The 22,021-nt window shown below is 40.1% G+C and overlaps 1 protein-coding gene across 1 annotated transcript in view; it reads right to left on the bottom strand.

Annotated features, from left to right (window-relative positions):
• palm3 (paralemmin 3) overlaps nt 1–18,041 on the bottom strand; it is a 33,669-nt gene extending 15,628 nt beyond the window's left edge. The window contains exon 1 of the mRNA XM_051070679.1: nt 17,532–18,041. The gene's annotated coding sequence lies outside the window, so the exon portion shown is untranslated. The remainder of the gene's footprint in view (nt 1–17,531) is intronic.
• Between the last annotated feature and the right edge of the window lie 3,980 nt (nt 18,042–22,021).

Here is a 22,021-nt window from a genome sequence, read left to right as displayed (position 1 = left end):
TGGTTTGAGAGAATGAACCCAGGCCATGATTTCAGTTGAATCCTCTGCAATTCTTTTAAAATCCTTTTAAGCATTTTCTACAGTTTAGATGTTCATTTTTTTGTGCTGTATGGTCTGTTTTTTCCCTTTTTGTTTGGTTTTTGTAACTGTAAAACTTGTCTGTGGTCTAAAGAGTGTGTGTCGAAGAAAATCAAACAGCATTTCTGCATTAGTCCCCAAACTCAGCTAATGGATGGCAACACAAGATCAGAGGCAGGATTTCAGTCTTTTGCTATTTGAGAAGCATGTAATTGGACAAGTATATGATAGTACACACCTTTGTCTGCAGAGCCATCATCCTCCTCACCATTCCTACCTTCACCAAAGACGTGTCCCCCACACCCCCATTAAGCCTTGCGTTTCTGTCATGACACAGTCTCAGGCATCTCGAAGAAAGTGAGCATAGGCAATATTTGTTTTCCCCTGCAGTAGACACTAAATGGGACAATATTTGAGCTCCCCAAAATTCTGAGATACATGAGAGAGCACAGACTTGAGCCATACATAGCAACCAGCTCACAGCAACTCAGCCATTAGTGAGTTCCTGCCATCACAAGCCACAAAGGTGCTTTTAGAGGTAACGTGGTAATATTATCAACTTCTCAGGGGAGAAACAACACTTATATTTGTCCCACATCTTATTCTGCTCTGTGTGGGTTTAATAAAAAAAGACTACTTCATATGATAAAAATAATTACAGTGGAAACACTGTTATTTGAAATTGGAGGTTTTTACACAGTGACGGCAATAATCTTCCAGTCACTGACAATCCCATATGGTGTGTATAAAGAGCTTTGTCCTACACCGAAAAACACTTTTAACCATCAAAGCAACAAAGATCTCATATTCTGATTAATACAGGGGGCTCTATTTCACTATGCCACTCTGTCACAGCTAGTGTCGCTAATCGCCATCACAGAGCTTTGAGTCGCAAAATATGTGCTTATCAATGCATGAACACACACGCAAAAACACTTTCCAGAACCTGCAAAACCTCATCAACAAGCTCATTTCTCAGACACAAACAGGAGGATAAAACAGTGACCTTACTTTTTATATCGAAATTCACCGCACACTGTTATGTTCAATTGAAGAGAATGAAAATATATAATTTTCTTCACCTCATGTGCACTCTGCCAAAATAAGCTTCAACATTACTCCTTTCTCCTGAAACCCCCATCCCCATCCAGTGCTCACAAACTCTACAAATGTGACTCCTCATTTCTCCCCAGAAGGCATCTCAGTAGAGCTGATGCTATTGCTGCTCCTCCAATATAGTAGATCTTTCAGCTTTAGGGGGGAGTGTTAGTTATCATAGTGAGAAACTTCTCCTTACCAACACTTGAAGGATGCCTTTGGCGCCCTCCAGGTGTGGGGTGGGGTCACTGGGGAAAAGGGCTCACATAAAAGAGTCTGAAAATGTAGGTGTACTGTGCATGTAGGGAAAAAGAGGAGGATGAAACAAGAGGGGGGCAAGAGAATTTTTTTGATGGGGAAACAACCTCTGGCATGCTTTTCATTACTCTGGAGTTCTTTCAAGAAGCAAGGTGGTGAGACAGAGAGAAAAACATATGAGAACGTACCTAAACAATATATATAGAGATTGAGAAATGAAAGAGACGATGCACCCTTCAGGAGCAACAGAGGTAGAAAGAGACAAAATCTCATTTTGGCAGTGTTTTGAATGACTGGAGGTGCAGTGACAGCTTACAGTATAAGCCTCCGTAGGGAGTGGAGGCTTGTGTCTCATCAGGGCTCCAGGAGAGCGCCTAGAATAGCAGCCAGAGATAAACAAGCAAACACAAACAGAGGCTTTGATGAGGAGGTATTGAGGAGCTCCCCATAGACACACACTGACTTCGATAATTAGACATGATACAGGAGAGTGAAGAAGGGAAGGCTGACAAAGTCAAAAAGTTAAGAGACAGACAAAGTCAAGATGGCTGGAAAGAAGAGCGGCAGTGAAGGAGGAGATGAGAGGGGAATGAGGTGACAGGAAATGTAGCAACTGGTTTGGGATTCAGACCCACAAACTGGGATGACCTGTGACACAGAGGTAAGAAAAAATCTTGTAGGGGACAGACAAAAGATTGTTCACGAACTGGAAGAACAGGGAAACGACAGATTAAATCTGCCCTGTCTCCCCTAACACCCTGATCATTATCAAGCAAGCTCAGGTCAATCTGCTCCCAGCTAAACTAATGAGTGATTTTGCATTCACCGTCTCATTTAAAGGGCTGTCAGTGGCCCTAAGAGGTGCAAGTGCCCAGAGTGATACTTACAGAAACTGCAGAAAAGTAAGAAGTTAAGTTAATGTAATTCTATGAAATTTTTAATTTATTTATTTCTTATTCCTTTAATCAGATCAGATCTATGTCAGGACTGGGGGTCCTGACCCCTGGGTTATGAACTACTGGTGTTGTAGCATTTTAACATTAATTTATCAAGTCAGTTTTATTTAAATATGCCAAAATCACAATTTTGCCTTGAAGGGCTTTACAATCTGTACAACATACAACACATCGTATCCTTAGAGAGTCTCTTCTTTTAGAGAAAATCAGGATGATAGACAGACACTACAAGTTTTGTTATAAATCATGTCTGTTCTTTCTTGGGCAGTGTCCACATTATAAAAGCAATTAGGAGTTTTATTAATGCAAAATCTTTACTTTAACCATGAGTCTTTGCACCTTAACTGAGAATTTTCACACAACTCCCACAATCCTCTTGTGGTATTCAGAAAGCACAGCAACCCACAAATGTTCTGTGGGACCAAACAAAAACTGTGCTTGTTCACTGCACCCTTGCCTCTGTTAATTCACACTATAACCAATAGCTCTCAGAGCTAATCAGCAGTAGTAAAACACCAATATGGCACATAGCCATCGACGCAGCCTGGCTGTTGCAGTATTTAATTACAGCCTCCGGTTCACCTGTAACACCTGTTGCATGCCAATGTTGATGACTAAAATGACTGATGCCTCAGTTTAATTAAAAAAGGCAGTTTTTTGGTTTTCAAGGCGTTCATTTTGTCCTGCACAAACACTTGGCAGTTAAACAAGTCGTAGGCTGTGTGACCTCAGTGGTATGACCTCCCACACACCAAGTATCTCCCAGTCTCTCTCCCTCTCCATACCCTGCTAACACTAACATGATGGACTGTAGCAGCTACGGTCAAAGACAAAAGAGTGGCGAAGAAAGAGGAAAAGAACATTGTATATTAGCATTGCAATGATGAGTTAATAGATTTTTTTAGTGGTCAGTAAACCATCTTCACAGCTTTGTTATTGGGCATAGTAGGGAAATAACAGGTTGTACTAATAACATTAACAATGGCTCTGTTCTATTCAAGTGTCCAAGTAAGTCATGACAATGAGCCAGTGACAGTGAGCCAGCATACACAGTACTGGAACTCAGACACTGAAGCAGCAAAATGGAATTCAGCCATCATTCATTTTATTGTTTACACCTGCAGTTTTTCCTACTGTGTCGTGTCAAAAGGCTTATCCTCCAAAAGGATTTAATCCTCTATCAAACAAAAATGCCAGTTTCAGTTCCTAAATGTCTTTATTCTGTTTTATATCACTTTCAGCTGAATGCCTTTGGGTTTCAGAATGCTGCTCAGACAGAAGAAGTAACAAGACATCACTTTAGACTACAGGAAATTGTGAGGAACTGTAAAATAATGAACCAATTATCAAAATAATTGCTTTTTTTAAAAAAATATATGGATGAACTGAAAACAATCAGTGTCTTGAAGCCCTATTGTAAATTCTGGGAGCTTCATGGTGTGTGTATAAGTAGGCCCAGAAACCCTCGACTGAGTACAGCTGCCTCTCAGTCATTCAGTCTTACTCCAGTCAGTCAGCATGGTTTCTCTGCAAACATTCCTCCTGCCCTGGTGCAAAAGGATGTATATTTGCCTTCAGCGTATGTGTGCATGTTTATATAACAATGTATATTTGCCTAGTGGGGTGCCATGAAGTCTGTATGCTGTGTGCTGGTGCAGTGACATTAGCTCTGCGGGAACAGATGGAAGAACATTAGGGCGCCTGGAATGAAAACCTTTAAGAATCATTTAGTACCACAGTTCACTGCTCGTGACTTTCTCTGACACAGTCAAAGGCAGTGAGCAACTGAGAGCATATCAGAATCGTCAAATGGGAATTTTAAGCAGTGTGACTATTCATACAAGGCAAGAGGCTGCAATAAAGAATAAATAAATATATAAAACAAAAAGACCAGCAGACTTTCTCGACAAACTATTTTGGTGTTCAGTCAAATCCAAATCACAGTGCATGTAAAAAAAGAAGAAGAAAAAAAAGAAAAAAGTAGTCTTCATTATTCTCAAACTGAGCAAATACTGCAAAAGCCAAAGCGTTAGCATTTCATTTTCTAAGGGCTTTAAAAGTAAGTCTCTGCAAAGACTGTGGTAGAGGCAATCAGTACAATCAGAATAAGCTGATAGGCAGCACTTACATACAGCCAATGCCTCTTTTGTTAGCTGGCACACAGAATATATAACGTCAGTGGTGGTGTACAGATGAAATTAGATAAGCCGTCTATGCAAAACACAGGTTTCAGGAATCTGAGGCATGTTTTTACAATACAGTACCTCCCCCTATGGAATCAGGAACTAGCTTATTCAAATATAATATTCCACTCCAGTACGGATATGAGAGCACATTTTACCAGAGGTAAGAGTACACAGCTGTTGACTTTGAACTCACAGATATAGACACTGGCTGCAGTGGGACATGAAAACTGTGAACTTTCAGTCATGAGACTCTGACAAGAGCCCCAGGCTCTAGACTGGGATAAATTATTGACAGTCTCTCTGATGGAGCATCAACTGTAACAGACTAGTGTTTATACCATAAATATAACAGTCACAGGTCATGGACAGTACACAGTTGTTAGCTAAAAATTAAGATATTGTTTGCATCAGGAAGGCATGTAGAGAGATCAAAGATCAACAGTCTTCTGAATTCTGTAAATATCAGCCAATGAACACACAACGTACATTCAATTGCTAAAATAGCTTCAGGTCTTGGTGGGGGGGGGGGGGGTGTCGTTGTAAGGCCACCCAGTGACATTTCGTTTTTGTGTGATGATGCAATTATGCTGCTGTTAGACCGCCACCCCCCACCAACACTCCCGCTTCTCTGCACTTTGAAGTTTCTGCTCCATTTCTTGGAGAGATGGGCAGATGGAAGTGGGGGATGATTATAGTACAGAAGACAGAGGAGAGAGAGAGAGTGGGAAGCAGAGGCAGGAGTGGGGTATCTGATTGTGTGCCTTCAATTAGATACTGTAATAGTGCTAAAATTAACATTTTATTTTAGTGCTAACATTAACGGTTTTTATTCATTTCTAATACCTGTATTAGTAACTTCACATTTTAATCATCTTTGCTTTGAAGTGTAGCTCATCTGCTTGAGGCTGATTTATAGTGCTGCCACTACATGTCCCATTCTGCTTCTATTCACCACTGCTTAATTTTCGACTCTTCTCACTCTTAGGGAATGGTGTACAGCGTTAGATCGTAGACTGTAAACTCCAGAACTGAAAAGAGTAGAAATGGACCAGATAACAGTAGAGACGCAGAGGGTTTTGAAAAATGAAATGCTATTCACACAGACTGGGACTAAAGGTTTTAAAGTTTTGATTTGGACTGATTCACATTTTCAGGCCTGTCAAACAGAGAGAGGAACAGAGAGAATATTCCAAGGCCGCTGTAAATTTAAAATATCCTTCCATGTGTTTGGGAACAGGAAGAGCCCAAACATTGCTGTCCTCCAGCGATTAGAAACAGAACATGCAATTGCAACGACCCTGATCTCTGAACTTGCGCATCCTCTGCTGTCGTCACTGGCCATTGGTCAGGAAGAGCCTGACTCAAACCGAAAGCCGACTGACTGTAAAAAAATTCCTAGACAGAACTTCAATTGCAGATGGGGAAATCCAAGAGGCAATCACTCTCTAGCTTGAGGGAAGGAAAGAGCGAATTGTTCTAAAGTGCTTTTTCATCAGCTATTGATTTTCAGTTGCTTTACAGACTCCGCAGCAGAAATTACATTATTGGAGATGGATATCATACTTATCTAGATAGGAATAAATCTGACACAGTGGGAGGGTATGTGTGTGTACTGTGTGTGTGTGTGTGTGTGTGTTTATGTGTGTGGGTGGGCGGTATGGGTGGAATTCGTGTAGCTTGGATGGTGCTGCTGCAACAGCACACAGCCAAGTTCCTCTGATTGACAGGCCAGGTTGGAGGAATGAAAACACTGCATTCCACTGCTCTGTGTGTGAATGTTTGTGAATGTGTGCGACGGCATCAGTAAAGGATGGAAGGTTAATGTGCAATGTGTGTGTGTGTGTCTGTGTGTGTGTTACGTCACAGAGCTAACAGTGTAACAGACTTTGGCGAGCGTTGGAAATTATCAGTTAACAACGTACATCACAGATTTACTTCAAGTCATTTATCACAGCTGCACTTCACAGGCTTGACAGTCCAACTGCCACCTAACCTCTAAAGAGAACAGAGGCTCAAATATTATGTGCACTTCAAAGCATTATAGGTGTCATCACCCCAGCAATCCCATATTTATCATCTTATTAACTTTGCAGGTATGTATAGTGAGCTCACACAAATGATCACAACGGAGTACACGCACTTGAGAGCATCAAAGGCATCACTACAAGGGGATATCAAAAGAACAGATCCAACAGATCCTAGTGTTCAGTAGTTAGACTAAAGCAAGTTTAACGCACTGACAATTTGACTAACTTGTGTAGAGAGAGGAGACTATGATGAAACAATAGCACCTCAAAGGAGCAAACTCTTTTGCTCTCATTTTGTCCAAACATTATACAGCTATAAAAAAGGGATTGAGGGGGATCAATGGTGTTCTGTCAGGTACTTCACACACACACACACACACACACACACACACACACACACACAATGGAGTCTCTGTTCAGCTGGAGGTAGGCTGGACTCAGCCTATGCTTAGCTCTGCCCACAGGATTCACGTACAGTAAAGGAAAACTTCTATACACAACACACACCCTCAGCATCTGATCTTTATTTGGGCTGATCCAGAAGGTAACTCAAAACAAACATTTCTTGGTTTTACTGTCACAGCTGTGGGGGCTCTTAGGTGACTTTCACATCTGTAGTTTGGTTCATTTCATGTGGACCAAAGGAAAGAAATTATACATTGTTACCGGTAATTAAATTCAGGTAACTGAATTTTTGCATTTTGCATTTTCATCAGCGCTACCCCATAAGCAAAAAAATAAAATAAAAAATGAAACTGCAGTGACTGACAGCAAGTCATGCTTCATTTTACTGTGTCCTATGTGTTTGCTAATCTTCTCTCACGTCACAAAAAGTTAATTAAGTACAGTAATAACTGATCATGAACATTTGTAGTTAACATTGCAACTGGACCTCATATTAGACTGGAGGCACAACACAAAAAGCAGTTAAAAACCTAAAAATATTCAACTTATTATAGTTTTAAGACAAGCCCCTGAACTGAACAGGCAAAGGTGTGAAAGTACCCCACAACAAAGACCAGGTATGATTATGTTTATCTACCAGGTTTGTCTTATTGTGTCTACTGACACAGTCTAAGCTGCAGAGCACAGTGTGTGCAGTCATTATCTCTAGCAAAACACACACATGGTTGACATTAAGCTAAATTCTGTATATAGCTGCAAACTGCTTGATATTGCCCTGTGAGTGGTTCCCAATATGGGCAAGCTTCTGATCATCAGCCATGTCAAAATTACCATCTGTTGTGTATACTTAAAATATTAAGACTGGAAGGATTCTGGTTGAGAAAATCAGCTCTGCAGCCATTAAGCTGAGCAGCAGATAAAAACTGACAGCATGGTGAAGCCTTTGTAAAAACCTTGTCATCCACTCATCAAATCAGCAGAGGGGCTGCAGAGATTAATACGGTCATCCAGAACATACATATGCATGGTGAAGCTGAAGAATAATGCGATACGCAGCTTGGATGAGTCATCCTGACTCACTGAGCACGATTAACATGCAGGATTATCTATATAATCCGACTGTGAAGAAATCACATTGTTGCATTAGTCTAACTGTATGCATTTTCTAGAATGGTTCAGTTTTGGAAGTGTCAATCAGTTAAAACACAACAGCTTTCTGATCAGGGAAGTTGCTCCACTCCTGTCTCATGGACTAAACTCAATACAGGATTATTGGACTGGACGTATGTAGATTCACCATGCTAACACAGATAATGTTTGTGCGTTCATAAACAACACATTAACTGCATAAAAGTAACATTATTGTTTTCAAACTGGTTTAAACATCATAGATGAGGACTTTCTCATGCATATGAGGCTGTATAATCACACAAAAGTTGCCTCAGCACACCTGACATTAAAAGAGAGATAAGTAAGTACAAATGTTTGCATTTGGGTTTGACTTTATTTTCTATATACACACTCATAAGTGCATTTACATTCAATGTACATCTTATTCAAATTGTAGTTTAAGGAAAGAGGGTATCATATGTTGTACAGATTGAAAAGAATTCAAAACAAGATTTTTGATTTCAGGCTGTACAAATGAAAACAATGACTAGACACTAGATAACAAGGCGTCACACCCCTGATTCCATGATGTTGGCATGCTGTATATAATCACACACTGGGCGGCATTACACCACACTTTGTGTGGTTCATTGTAAACAAGTAACCGTGGCATATTTCAGGGTCTTCTGAACACCAATATTGCACAATCTCTGTGTAAAAGGGGCTATTGAATGTATTTACATTTTGTAATTCCTCCATTCCCACATGGATTCAAATTGTCTTCACATGCACAAGGGATTCAGAGGAAACTCCAAGGAAACCAGCTTCTATTAGTGCTGCGCTTTTGTGTGGGAAAACTATTCGCATTGTGCACGGCATGAAATCAGATTGTAGCTGCAATTATTATTGACCGACTTCTTTATCAAAACAACTTGAGCTGCTCTGTAAACAGATCCAGCAGTTGCTTTTCTATTGCATTTCTAACAAAGTAGCTGCTCAAGTGTTTGATGCCCCCATATCTCTGGGACCTATTAAACCGCACTTGCTGTTACCATGGTAACCACACGTGTCGCCAAATCAACCAGAGCTGAAATCTTATAGATTATTGGTGACCCTGATTAATCTGTAATTAAAAATGAAGGATACAAATGATTGAACATCTCATAATACACATACAGTGTAGCCTGTGATGTGCAACAGTAACATTTCACTGCCTGAACACAACTTTGAATATTTTCTATGTTAATATGGTTGGCCAGCCTGCAGGGAAACCCCTTGGAAGCACTTGGAAAATGTTTGTGCAGTACCAAACATTCCAACATGACAGCACTGGCAAATTGTTGGTTTACTGCCCAGCTTTTCATGTACATATACTAGACTTAGTCATGACCTCGCATGACTTAAGAGCAGGAGACAGTGGGTTATCAACAGTCGCCCCTACGCTGTAAAACAGACTGACTTTTTCAATGTTTTGGCATTCATGAACTCTTCTATCTAAAGCTTTATCTCCTCAAACATTGAGCATAGACAGCCGAGGCATGTATTAGTGTTCATAGTAAGAGGGAAAACACTGGTTTTTAAGCCTGAGGTGGAACGCAGAGAGTGTGAATGGCGTCACACTTTGCAGATGAGTGAAGATTACAGGCTGGCTAAGGCTTCATGGGAATGAGAGACAATGTTCCTGAGGGCAAAGTTGCCCTGAGCTACTAACCGACAGTACATGTACCTGTAATTACGACAAAGTTTGAAATAAGTCAAGTGATTGTGTGACAGAAAAAACAAGACAGAAAAGGAGGCAAAAGATCTATCAAACATAGCCCAGTGTAAGTTCTCAAGACCTGCCTTACCAGCCTCCTATCTTACATATCATGAAGAGCCAGGAGAAAACCGTAGAAATGAGAAAATGTAAGGAGAGAATGAAAGAAATGAATAAGAGACACATAAGACACAGAGACATCATAAAAATAGAAAATCCTGCATGGAACCACAGAGGTTAAAAGGAATGAGAGAACGTGAAGTGGGGGTGGGGGGGTGATCAGAGTTCGAGACACCTGTTCTGACAAGCCCTGACAAGACACTTGAGGCTGTGACACAACATAAACATTCTGCCCGCATCTCCACCGAAACCGAATCTCAACGACACACATCAAGCTCACAGTAAGACACCTTACAATATGTGCCGATCTCCATTGTGTCAGTATCTCACATGCAGACGCATGCACAGAGGTTTCACAAGAATCCAAGGTGTGACAGTATATCTTTAACAATGGTGCACCTACAGTTACAGCCTTGTCAGTGCTTTTTAGCACTATTAATTATTGAATATCTGCTGATACCTTGTCTGTCTGATACAGTGAATACTGTACTACATAATGGGAATTTTTCCAGCATAAATGTTCTGTTGGCCAGAAAAAATCTCACCATGGGTACTGACAAAATGTGCATCTTACACTGACTATATATATATATATATATATATATATATATATATATATATATATATATATGAAACTATTTAAATATGAATAATCATAAAGAGATTAATTGATAATGAAAATATTTTTGCATAGGTTCTGCAGAGATAAGTTATTGTGGAGCTGTTTGAAAGCTTTGACGAGATTTAGACAGTTCATCCCTTTCATGAAAAAAAAAGGAAGTTCAAGTGTGGTTTTCAACCAACAGTGGCACTTTAAAAGCATAGTGCACCTGCAAAATGCCAGTGAAATAAGGGTGATGTGACCTTTTGTGTGTGTGTGTGTGTGTGTGTGTGTGTGTGTGTGTGTGTTAACCCAAACTGCCTCTGCCTCCTCTGCTCACTGAGGCACGCTGTCAGTGTGGATCCTCATTGAAACTGCGGGTTGCAGGTTATTCGTTCGTGCTGCCTCGTGGTTTAATCACTCACCACGCTGTGTGTTAGGAAGAGGTTCAGCTGTGTTAATGGAAAGCAGGTTTTGACAGGTGGTGTTCCCACAGAGAATGCAGGGGATTACAATAAACAAAGGATTTGAATTGGATCTGGCTTAAATACTGATCAATTTAAAAATGCCTTGTTTGGTGATACTGTTAATACAGACTGTCTCAGGACTTTATTCACAAGTTAACACATAGTAGTGATGGAGCAGCAGTGATAAACCACAGGAACATTTATTCATGGTGCTACTTTTCACTGGTTTGGCCTCTTTTTTGTCAGAACTATTTTAGGACTTTCCACTAATGAGTTTTCTGACTGTCCATGTACACACATGTAGACAATATTCTTGTTGGTAACTGTTCTTTTTGCACTTTGAACAAGCGTGTGCAAGACATGTACTGGCTTGTTTCAGTAGTTTGTCTGTCTGTAAGCGCAGGATTAGTGTGTGTGTGTGTGCATCTGTGTGTGTGTCTCAAACAGGTTTGGAGAGGAATGCAGGACTGGTGTAATCCAGTCTCGGTTCATTTTCACTATTGTCATAGAGTCAAAAGCCTGTAGTCCTGTGTGCCGCGGGGCCTCTGGCTCAGTCACGATTACATACATCATTTCAACACACTGCAGCCAAATCAAAATTAAACCACATCGGGACAACACAGTACAACAACGCAGACAATCACAAATACAGCTGTACATTAAAACCACCTCTCAAAACAATTTATTGTAAATTTTCTCACTTTGAAATATGTTCGAGGTACAACAACTCTTTCATTACCCACTGACCTTGCAATGTCGAGCCATTGAGTCTGCGTTTCTATTTGGCAAGGGTCACTTTGTAAATGTCTAGTCAAACAATGTAATGTTTAACTTTCCTCCTTTCTCATAATCATTCTGGACAGACAAACTGAATTCGTGCCCACCATTAAAGAAATCACAGAGAGTATGCTGATCCTTCAGTAATAAGCCTCCCACGATCTCTGAGGTTATAGCTGTGAAGACAATGAAGGAGGCATTCACATCAAAATGACTTTAGATAATTGGTGAAACATAAATGTAAGAAATGTTCATTGCAGCACTAATGGAACTGAGGAATATTGATTTAGGAACCACGATCAATCCCATTCGTAGCAACATAATGTAGATGGTATCAGACAAAATCTCAGCTATGCAATGATTTGACTTGACCTCTGCTCAATGTCAGTGGGGAAGAGTTGTCTCCTCCTTAGGTAGCAAACCCAGACCCTTGTTATTTTCTGTATATTGTGTCTTGTGTGTGTCTTGTGTGCGTGTCTGGGATGATTTACAAGGTTAAAATGAACCAGCTGAGTCATCTAATGTTCAACATTCATTTTCATTTATGTCTGGTTCCAAAAGCCATTTGTACCAGGGTTAAAGGTCTTGGATGGTTCCCAGGACCCAACACTGTGTGGTTTCAATAACAACTCGGTCACGTACTTCACACCACCATTGTGGCTTAAACAGGGTCAACAGGCTGGTACTAAGGAATGCTTCCTCTCTCCATGGCAACATAATGTGTTTTACCAAGAGTATGAACATGTTTAGGAGAGATAAGATAATCTCTCTTGACCTGGGCAGGGAAATAATACGAGCTGTCCACTGAGGACATTTTGCTAACCAGAGATGACTGACAGACTAATTTTTAATTGTAGGGATAGTCTAATGTTCATCAACACCCTTAATGACTGGTGTGCATCTAGAGCATGTGCACTGGTTTTAGACTGAATAGGTATTGAACACACCGATGAATGGAAATCAGACCAATAAGAATAGGACTGCGAACAGCACACTTCAAGATAACAGAGAGCATCACAAACAAGTTTCTTAAACCAACCCCCAAAAAGGCAAATTCACAGTTAAAAAGTATTATGTCAAAAACAATATTATACATTGAGAAATGGGTTACAACTCAACACCATGCTGTTCCTTCAACTAGTGCAAAACAGTCCAATGAGGCTAGATATAGTCAAGAGAATTGCAACATGATAGAGGTGTAACCTTAAGCAGTGCAATATCAAGTAGTGGGAGTGTTTGTGTAATTGAACGTGAGACAAAAGGCATGTCTGTAAGCAGCAAAAGAAATTGTTAAGAAATTTCAAGCCTCCTCTGATGATTAAAAAGGATGTTTATATTGCATGTGTGGCGGCGTACATATCCACCTGGACTTGCAACAAAACCACAGGCACCAAAGCCACACCGACAAAACTGGCTTGGTAAAATCAGCTCATATCAGTGTGGGATGTAGATCTGTCGTTGGCGCTTTGTGTAATTCAGCAACAGGTGAATTTCTTCCAAATTTGTTGTGAAATGGCAGTGATAGGACTTTTTTTTACCATCTAATTGACTAGACAACAAAATCACACATTAGCTGCAGCTTTGGATGGATGTGTAACATTAGACAGCTTGCTGGCATTGCATAAATTGCGACAGCGCTTCAATCTCTCCCACCACAATAATACACACACACCAAAATATCTGGGCCTAGTTCTGCCACTCATTAACAGTTTTTTATGTTCATTCAATTTGTGCATGTAAACTAAAACATATCCCATTTCTTTTGCACTCATGTTCTGCCAGGATTTAAAATACATACCCACACTTCAGTAAACAAACATCATTCGGGTAATTGTTGCCTACAGTGTACAGCAGTGGGATTCCTCCGTTTCCTCTGTGCTGTGCTTGATGGCTAACCAGACATCGTAACCTAGTAACCACAGCCATATATTCGCTTTTCTGTGACGTCTTGTGGTTACATTATTTATTTTTTGTGTTTCTCCTTTGTTTCAATTTGCTCATAAATAGGAACACAAAACCATACTAGCTTGTAGATGTCCATCAGAAAAGCCAGACTAAACTATATAGTGGTTTTGTAACATTTGCTTTGCATATCACATACTCAGTTGGCAGTTTATTGGGCACAAGAGCTGGAAGACATAAATCTCTTTGCTGATTCAAATTGCCTTGTATCATTCAGTGCAAAGATTTGTAGCTGGTGACTATGTATTTCATTCACTTTTTTCCCCTAAGATATGCAGTCACATCACTGTTCAATGCAGTTCAATATATATAAGGTGAATACATCACTGCTCAGATCACCATGACGCTCAGTCCAAGCTCTCATGTTCAGTTAATTTATGGCACTACAATCATTTCTTTTGACACACTTTAACAGCACTCTCAGTCACCAGTGAGAGAGGTGATGTTTCAACTGTATAATCATTTAGGAGGCTGCAGTTTCTGGTGCTGTTGAACTGTATTGCATTATACTGACAGGTCTTTTTGTCCACCCCATGTAAATCAACAAGGATAAATTAAATAATAAAAACACCTCTCTGTGTAATACAATGCAGTTCAACAGCAGCAGAAATGACAATTTCAACCAAAAATAAAATATAAAAAAATGAACAGCACGTTCTTGCTGAACTGTTTTCATTCACTGTATTCATTTCCACGAGGCATATGTAATAAACTGGCCACCAAGTGTATATATAAGAATATCATGAGTTTTTGTCAGGTTCTAAAACTCATTCATATTCACAAGCTACTGAAGTGCAGGGAACATTTTCCTTCTTGCAATCTGAGACTAGACTTTAAAAATATATTCACCATAAAGACATCTGTAAATGCTGGGGAGCTAAGAAGTGAAAATATTATCCTGTCAGAGATGTGTAATTTTCAACATTCCCAGATCACACACAGTACACAGGAAAGAGGTTTCAGGTCCCTCCAGGCTACACTCCTTTATAATGAGTTTCTTTGTATCTACTTTCACAACAACTTAAACAACAATATCATATGGGTTATATGTAGCAAGGCTATTCACACTCGCATGAGTATGATCATAAAGGAAAACACGTGATTATCACAGGAATTTCCCTTTCAGACGGCTCAAGTCATTACCTTTACCATTACACATTACTTGACTGTCTAACCCTTGCCTATTTGATTAACACATTGGTCTTGGTGTCAAAAGAAGGGCATGTGTACTGTGTACAACGCAAACAGAGTAAACTGAAGATAGTAAATGTTTTTCTGTCCTCCTTCTCCCTCTGTCAGCCAGGATTTCTGAGGCTTTAAATCAACAGATTACTGCAAACGAAAGGAACACCACACAAAGATACACAAGCAGGATGATTTAAAGAGCACCGTCTGAACACCGCCTTTTGTGCCTAAACAAAACACAAGGAAAAGAGGACAGACAAAAGGACGAGTCTGTGCAGTTTAGACTCCAATTCATACTTAATTGTGAGGGGCATGGCCGGCAGCCCAGGTATGTTGGAACTGATGTGGTGACATAATGCAGAAACATGCTGTAGGTCAGGTGAGCTCACTGGAGAGTAATTTAGCCTTTAGTGTGTCTCAAATTCAATACTTCTCATTGATGAAAATGAACCCATCGCACATTACTCTAACATGGACTGTAATGATGAAGGTCTCTCTACCACTAAAAGAAAAAATAAAACTTTCTACAAGGCCAGTGTCTTAGTGATCCATTGTTTCCAGGTGTACCATCTTTGTGCATGCTCTGCTAAGTCTAATCTTCTGCTTAGCCATAATAATAACAGCCTGAAGCACAGTGTGTTTGTGCAATGTGTACACAGACAGTCAGAGCGGTGGCAACATGACATAAGAGAGGGAGCATTAAGGTAGAGCTCTCACACTCTTGACACTGTAACATAATGTGGAGGGAGCTTCATTAATCAGGTGATACTCCACAGCATGTACTCTAAGTAAGAATAACCAAAGAATAAAAGACTCACAGAGGAGTTGGTTTTGGGTGACAATGTTACAGTATATAAGGGGAAGACATATTTGAAAAAAAAAAAAAAAATCCAATATCACTTCAACTAAGGATGGACAGACATGCAGGGAGATATGCTGGGGGCAATGTGACAGTGAGGAATTTCCCTCCTGCTGAAAATTCATCCATCAACCAGTTTGCCAAGCAAAGAAGTGGTGGATTTCATCACTCCCAGCTACTCTTTTGTCTCCTCCCCTTTATCTTTCAGTTTTTTTAATCTCCCTCTGCCTTGTCAGAGCCTGACTCTCTCCTGCTCTCTTCAACACGATTTGCAAAGATAAAACTCTTGCTGATTGGTGGTGCTGACGACCACACTGTTTCTCCTGCCCTTTTATCTGTCTTTAACAGCTATCTCGCCCACTCTACCCCAGCTCGCTTCCTCTTTGTACATTTGTGTAGATTTGTGCAGATTCATATCAAAACCAAGCTACTTTGCAAGTGACTAGCACATCCACCTGGTCTCTATGCTATATTTCATATGCATCAAAGCTAAAACTTTCCAGCTGAAAAGCATTTTAGTTACACGTGAAATATCTTATTTGATTGTTGTACAAGAAAGATATAATCTCAACAAGCTCTTGGTTACACAGCATTCATGATAGCATTTAATGAAAGCCAGAATTTCACACATATTTCAATGCCACTGCCAAAGGGCAGGAGGGTGTCTGAGGGTGACGCCAGCTAAGTCAGTTTCACAATTTCCCAGAACAGTGATAGTCTAAATCAGGATTTCTGTGTGTTGTGTCGTAAAACAGTAGTGGTGACCTGTAATCAGCTGGCATCTCTGGCTGCTGTGACATTCATATTTCCATGTATCCCATGGAGTGATCTTCTTTGAAACCCCAGGCATAAGCATTGTTGTTAACAAACATTCAAGGAAGTTACTCTTTCCTACGAGGTGAATTCAGCCAGAGATGAGTTAACACCCCCTGGATGTGGCCTCAAGGCCCTCAGTTCCCTCAGCCTGACAGAAGAGGAGCCATGTCAGGAGCTCCTGCTGGGATCTCTGCTTGTAAATCAGTATGCTCAGCTGCATGCTAAGCAGCGCTTGTTTGATGTGTTGTAAGTTAGAAACTGGCTCTTTTACATCAAGCTGTGGTTAAAAGTGATGAGACAGCTGTATGTTTTGCCATAAAGTAGGTGACTCATATATAAGAGTCAGAAAACAAATGTGTGGTTAATCGGATATAAAACACTTGACTGCGTGGTGTGTGTTTTGTAGGGTATATGTGTGTGTAGTGGGTGTGTTGGAGGTGAGACACAGATGTAACAACAGCTAGAAAAGTGTCAGAAGATAGCCCACCATCTTAACCACAGCATCATAAAACTGATGTAAATGTCTTGCAGGCTTGAGGCTTTAGGACTTAATTACTTGTCTAGCAATTTCAAAACGTACTGGTTCATTCAGGATTTAAGAAGCCAAGAGTGTCAGAAAACATCCAAATTGACTTTTGAACAGTCAAGTAACATTTCAAAGGGGTTTTCAATCTATAACTATTTTCTTTGCAATGCCTAACAGAGGTCAGACAAGTCAACAGCTGCTGTGGCTGTCCAGCTCTGGGGCTGGGCTCACTTCCACCACTTGGCCCTGTTTCAAAAGGTGTCAACCGACCACGTACACCAAACTTCGTTAAAATTTCGAGCAGAAAAATGTAGGTCGAAAAAAAAAAGCCATAATACACTTACCTGTTCAAACTCGACCACTTGAGATTTTAAGTCCAATAAACTGAGGAAGGGAACCAACTAGAAAAGTGAAGACACTGGACACACGACAAAAAAAGCGAAAAAGAGAGAGAGGGAGAATTCCTCTTACGAGCTCAAAAGGAGTCAAATACGACACAAACTTCTTCCTCGTGTAGTTGAACACCTGAGAAGCCTCCTGCACTGAGCGGGCTCCGAAACACGAAGCTCGTCACATATATACTGGCCGACGCGTCGTGTAATTTAGCAAACTTTTAAACGGCTACAAAGTTTGTTTCACGGAGAGAGTCGCGGCATCGGTTAAAAACTAGGTGAAACCGTCCCGGGGCGCCACTCTCAACGCCTCCCTTCGTGTCCAAACCCGTCAGTGAGGGGGAATAGAGTCGGTTTGTCCAGTGGTTACCTGACTCCAGTCATTACCGTGGGGCCAGCCCTCTAGACAGCAGCAGCAGCAGCAGCCTCATGTTTCCTGTTGTCGCTCTGAATGAATGCAGAGCAGATAAACAGCTTCCCCCAACAGCAACAGGTTGAGATGCTTTCTGCTTTCATTTTGACGACCAGTATGACCTGCCATCTGCCGATTCAAACATTCAAATTAATGCAATGTTTAGTTTTACAAACAAACATCAAACTCTGTTATTACTTTAAAACATCAGTCCTTTACCATGTGGTCTGTTTCTTCCAGGTGTTCCAGGCTGTTATCTGAGCTAATTTTAATGATACAAGGCATCCTGTGCATAAAAGTATAAATGAGGCTATGGCTGAAATTATAACACATAATGTAAAACATTTCTATGTATGAAAGGGTTGCCTCAAATTGTAAAATTCCTCTCAGCTAAAGTAAGGGATTACTAACCCTGCCTTTTAACATGAAAGGGGTATATGGGTGTCAAACCATTTCCTTACATTTTTAGCAGGTTGTTGTGCTCACTGAGATTGTGCTCTTCTGCATTTAAAGGTGGTTTCTGCCTATTTTGAGTCTTCTCTTGCACAGATGTAACAACTAAATTTATTTTAAAAACACAACCGTGGTAAGATCTAGCACTGCTACCTGGTCATCCATTGATTTCATGGGAAAAGAAGGTAACTAAAATAATGACTAACACAATAAATAAGATATATTGGACACTGGGCTCTTAGTGACTACATGAATATAAGATGTTGATTGAGGCTCCGTAAAGCTGGATCAAGTGCTTTTTGACCACAATGGGTGATTGTCAGATGTAACCAGCTGATCTAGCAAATCTGTGTATTTTGCTATATTTTGGCATATATGAGTGACTGGAAAATACCAAGGACATTAATGGGCAGAGGACAAGTGGATTGTGCTTCTTGAGTGGTTTGAAAATGTTCTTTCCTCTGGATGTCTTTTAATTCTTTTTTCTACTGTATTACAGAGTCAATGCAGTAATCCATAACTATTGTAAATCCACGTTGGCTGCTGCTGCTGCTGTCCTCTGCTAAGAAGCAAACTACAAACCATTTTTCAAGCTACCAGGAAGGTTAGTGCGGCATACTCTTAACATCATGGAGTATTACTTTATTTTGAAAGAATTCAAATACACTACACAGCACACAACACATTCATTTGTGTATGCTAGGAAATAGGATTTTACTTCCAACTGTTCATTTTTTATTTTTTTATTTTTGAGTATGTTGAGTTGTATTAGTGTTGTGTGTTGTGTTACTCACTGTTTTGGGAGTCAGAAGTTAGTCTATTCTAGTTAGATACTGGTGGGCATTTTCTTGGTCCAGTAATTTACAACAGTAAATTAGCTCTGTTTTACTTTGATCATATTATCCAAAGCATTGCAAATTCTCTGGTGATTTTACTCTGTGTTCAAAACAGTTTGCTTGTAATCTTCATTCAGATGGACTTCATTGGGAACATGATATCTTGCCTGTAACTGTGTCAATACTCGCCCAAATTTGCCTTGATGACATATTACCTCTGTTGACCCCGGAGTGGGAAGGATAAAAAGTTTTGTTCATGAGTGACAGCAAGTACAGACCAAAGGCACCCTTCAGCCATTCTATAGGTCCATGAAGTAAAACTAGGCCAAGTTATTTTTATGTATATTTCATTATAGCGTACTCATATTTCATTTATACTACAATATACTTCAGGCACATTTTCTCGTGAGTAATTGCTTTTTTAATTTGCCCAAATCTAGGGTATGAACCCCTGAAGTACAAGTGTAACAATATCTTTAGAGATGGTCAGTATTTTAGCCTCATAAATTACAGCTGACCTGTGCTGTATCTTCTTTATAATCCCATTTTGCTAAAAATCTGATTAATTCTTTATGGCTGAAATTCCCCAGCATGGCAATTTGAGGCAAGAAAGTCCTTGGCTGTGATCCACAGTGATAGTGTATGAAATGAGCACATCCACTGACTCGGCCTACTTCTTATTCCCCAAGACAAGAGAGAATCTTCACATGAACAGCCAGATAGTAGGAGCATCACAGGCTCGTATCACACGGTTCTCCCTTAACAATATGGTAAAATAGTCTCTGTCTTTTGTGTGTATTTTTTAGGGGAGGTATTTGTTGGTATAGCGACATTTCTTCAACAATACTGAGTGCATGTGCCTTTGTGCCTGTGTGTTCATGCGTATGTGCACCAGCACCTTCTAAACACTGCTCTTTGTGTGATTGCATGTGTGCTTGTATGTGCTTGTGCAGCGTACTGTAGAAAGAGCACCATTATGTTTCTGTGTGTTTGCGCTCCTATGCATACATCACACATGTAAAAAGGGGATGAGATCAATGGTTCCTGTGACTCTGTGACTGTTTTGTGGCATTATAACTTACGACACTGGCATTGGCTGTAAATTGTGAGATGCAGATTTGTTCAACATAGATGTAATTCCTAGGGATACTGAGCTGGAAGTTGTGTGTAAAGACAAAAGTCAAGAGAGGACAGGTGTACTGCATGTGCGTGTGTGCACGGGCATGACTGTGCTTGTGTGTGTCCATTTGTAAGCTACACACGCCCACCCCTGTGTACTTGCTCTATTTACAGAGTCCTGCAGTGTCTTACCTTTCCTGTTTCGCCCTTGACTTTGACAACTCGTCTCTTTACATTTTTCTAACGTGTAATGCTACCAGAGTTATTTTATCACATACACCATCACCCTATGAGACCAGACAGGTATGTCTAAAGGTATCAGCTGTCATGGAAGAGATGCTACAGAAAACTGCACACTGGCAGAGTATGAGTTAAAGTGACGGGGCGGATAATAAAGATGTCCTTTGGGAGGTTGTAAAAGACAGGTATTAATATAGTCACTGAAATATACTGCAGTTGTTTCCATGTCCTTGCAGCAACCAGGTGCACTTGTTACATAAAAACCTCAACAATGTCCAGTTCTTATGAGCTATAAAGATGATGCTTTTGCCACTTATTTCCTCACATTATTGACACAGAAGGGTTTATTCAAGTGGTAGCAAGAATGGTCATAATGAAAAGAAAAAGCAGAAGAGGAAGGAAATCTGGCTTGATATGATAACTGCTTTCTTATCAAATTTTTTAGCTCCTAATGAGAGCGTCATCAAGTTATTGGCTGAGGCTTATTTTATGTCCTTTTCTTCCTCAATACTGATTTTTTTCTTGTCTCAGACAGCTTTGAGTCAGGCTAGTTACATTAGCTTTGTTTTTTAGTGAGAGCTCGTGAGAGGGGTGTCATTCAGGTATCAGGAATTAAATGGTTAGCGAGCAAGGCCGTTTTTAAGTGGCACTTGTTTCATCTATATTCTATGTGCACTTTTAAAAGTGTAAGTGTGTGTGTATTTCTGTGTATGCACATTTCCTCGCTCGTCATTTTACTCTATGAATGCAGAGAGTTACCATGGGAACTATGACATCTGTGACATCACGTGATTTTATCCAGTGTTCTCCAAAAAAAAAAAAAAAAATGACACACTTCACTGTGAGTGGTCCGTGGCCCCTTTCCAGCTGTATGTGATTTGTTTGAGTGCAGCAAGAGGGTGGGCAGCTTTTGTAATGCTGTTTCTTATACATTCACCTGAAAAGTCCTCTGTTAGCAATAGAGATGTATTTGGAAATTTGCATTGGCAAGAGGGACGCCATATACTCCTCTTTACTCTCTTGAGCTTTAATTTCTCTTTATGGCACACTCTGACTGTACACTTTGCCATAATTGACCCTCTCAAACTAGATTTCAAGGGGAAGAAATTATTATAATCCTTGTTAATTTGTTATATATTTTTGGATATGAGAAGAGATAATATTTACTTTTCTAAAATGTTAAAGGAACAATTTGGGAAATACACTGCCAAGTGTTAGAAGGGAGAATCAATACAACTCCTGTGTATGTATGGTAAATATGAAGCTTAAAATGGGCTCTGTCCAAGTGTAGCAAAATATGCCTACCACCCTTAAAAGCTTATTCATTTAATTAATAAAAACAAAATGCTATTGTTATATGACAGACTACTAACATGGAAATT

The sequence above is a fragment of the Lates calcarifer genome, linkage group LG5, assembly GCF_001640805.2.
Source record: "Lates calcarifer isolate ASB-BC8 linkage group LG5, TLL_Latcal_v3, whole genome shotgun sequence".
Lineage (NCBI taxonomy): Eukaryota > Metazoa > Chordata > Actinopteri > Centropomidae > Lates > Lates calcarifer.
Note: the sequence above shows the minus strand (reverse complement) of the source record. Positions and strands in the feature narration are given on the sequence as shown.